This window comes from Enhydra lutris, unplaced genomic scaffold (assembly GCF_002288905.1).
Source record: "Enhydra lutris kenyoni isolate GAN:26980312 unplaced genomic scaffold, ASM228890v2 scaffoldscaffold77, whole genome shotgun sequence".
Lineage (NCBI taxonomy): Eukaryota > Metazoa > Chordata > Mammalia > Carnivora > Mustelidae > Enhydra > Enhydra lutris.
Window position 1 is genome coordinate 2804525 of NW_019154161.1, and position 2536 is coordinate 2807060.

General features: G+C 41.8%; 1 pseudogene; it reads right to left on the reverse strand.

Annotated features, from left to right (window-relative positions):
• Positions 1-575: 575 nt before the first annotated feature.
• LOC111160544 lies at positions 576-907 on the reverse strand (annotated as a pseudogene).
• Between the last annotated feature and the right edge of the window lie 1629 nt (positions 908-2536).

Consider the following 2536-nt stretch of genomic DNA (forward strand, 5'->3'; position numbering starts at 1 on the left):
TACATCAGTTCCATCAAAAGCTGCTGACTGGGGGTGCCTGGGTGGCTCAGTGGTTAAACCTCTGCCTTCAGCTCGGGTCATGGTCCCGGGGTCCTGGGATCGAGCCCCACATCGGGCTCTCTGCTCAGTGGGAGCCTGCTTCCCTTCCTCTCTCTCTCTGCCTGCCTCTCTGCCTACTTGTGAACTCTCTCTCTGTCAAAATAAATAATCTTGATTGATTCTTTAAAAAAAAAAGCTGCTGACTGGAATATCTAAAATTAGGTAAATGAAATTGTAAAAAAGCAAATTAGGGGCACCTGTGTGGCTCAGTTGTTAAGAGTCTGTCTTCGGCTCAGGTCATGATCCCAGGGTCCTGGGATGGAGCTCTGTGTCGGGCTCCCTGCTTGGCGGGTGGCCTGCTTCTCCCTCTCCTACTCCCCCTGCTTGTGTTCCCTCTCTCGCTGTCTCTCTCCCTGTCAAATAAATAACATCTTAAAAAAAAGATCAAATTAAATATTAGAAACTATAGAACTCTCTCCCTCAAAAATCAGGGTCCTTTTTAAATAGTTTTCAACATAGCTCATTCAAAATCACGATCAGTCATATTGTACCACCCCCAGAGGAAGAAGCTTAGGGAACTCATGGGTAATTTTCACAGTTTCACTGTAAAGTTCAAGATCAAAAGGATGGCTGGTTATCTTCTTTTTAAACTGGATATAAGACACACACATGATAGTTGCTTTGGCTGTTAGTCTTCCAACTAATTCTGTGATTCAAGAGATTTCTTCATCCTGGGGCTCTGTCAATTCAGCATTTCTACGTTTTCCCAGTGGATGAATCTTTCCCAAACTCCAGTGGGCCAGTTGATGAACTGAGCTGGAGTGCTGGCATGGATGCAGGGCCTGAGCAACTCCATCACATCCGCCATGGTTGTGGTGGAAGCTGTAGCTGGTTTGAGAAGGGTTTTAAAAATACTATATTTGTTGCTAGAAAGTTTAGTAGACATTCCCTAAATGATTTCTATTAGTATTTTTCTGTGCTTATCACCAGGCCATTTATGTCCTAATTATTATTTTGCTTGATATTTTAGTTGACCTTGTGATTTTTTTTTTTTTTTTTGGAAGAGTGCATGTACATTAAGATCCAAATGTTTCTTTCTTTTTGTCTTTGGATAAGACAGATTAGTTCTACATTGCTTCTGGTCTAAAATTGGTGTGGCATTACATTTCTTTTTGTATTGCTGTTGATCATCTGATTCTTGGTGTAGAATTAGCTCGTTTCACAGATCTCAAGCTTGAAGGCTTGCTCACTAGATTTATATTACTGTTGAGTAATTTAGGTGCCTGATGGAGAGGAGGGGCAGGTGGGACCATGACTAGACTTAACTCTTCATCTCTATAATGTTTCCCAATTTTTTTCCTTTTAACTAAAAATATCGTGCCAGAGATTGGTTTCTTTACCTAATTTTTTCTTCATCTCTGAACACTGTGATTCAAATTAATGCTCTCTCCTAATGCTGTAGCAGCACAGTTTGTCTCAGGGAGAGACTTACTATCTCTTTCACTTTTTCTTTGCAGTGGCTCATGTATCTTTGCACCCTCTGGGAAACAGCTTCTGGAAACTGTTTGCTACCTGGAGCAGAAAGGCTCTGTTTTATTTCTCCCACAAGCTGCCTGGAAAATTATAACTTACTTCTTAAGACATTGAAAAACTTCAGGAAGGATAGATGTGAATTAATTCCTTAGTGACTACAGTTTGGTTCTATCTTGCATATGTAGCAGAATTTTCTCCATTTTTGACATGAAGATGGAAACTATTTTTAGGAATGATGCAGATATCCCCATTTTTAAAAAAGATTTTATTTGTTTGAGAGAAAGAGAGCATGAGCAGGGGGAGGGACAGAGGCAGAAGCAGATCCCTGCCTGACTCCGGGCTCCATCCCAGGACCCTAGGATTATGACCTGAGGTGAAGGCAGACGCCTAACTGACTCAGCCACCCAGGCACCCCCAATATTTTGAAATCATTTACTTGCTTTTCAGGGGGGCATGGGGAGATGGTGGGTAAGTGTGGACATTGGTGTTCATGTAACCAGGTCTCCTAGGAGGCACTTCGTTTTGATGGTAAGTGGTAGGATTGGCAGGGAGCTTGCCAGTACTTTTTTTTTTTCCATATGTAAGACTTTATTTTTTAAGGGCAGTATTAGTTTCACAGCAAAACTGAGAGGCAGGCACAGAGAGTTCTGATACACTCCCTGTGCCTACACATGGATAACCTCCCCCATTAGGAACCTCCCCCCATCAGAGTGGTACTTTTGTTACAGTTGATGGAGCTACATTGGCACATTATAATCACTCAAAGTCCATCATTTACATTAGAGTTCATGCTTGGTGTTGTTCATTCTGTGTGTTCAGACAAATGCACAATGACATGTATCTACCGCAATAGTATCATACAGAGCTTTTCACTGCCCTAAAAATCCTCTGGGCTCCACCTGTTCATCCCTCCCTCAGAAACCCCTGGAAATTACTGAACTTTTTACTGTCTCTGTATTTTTTC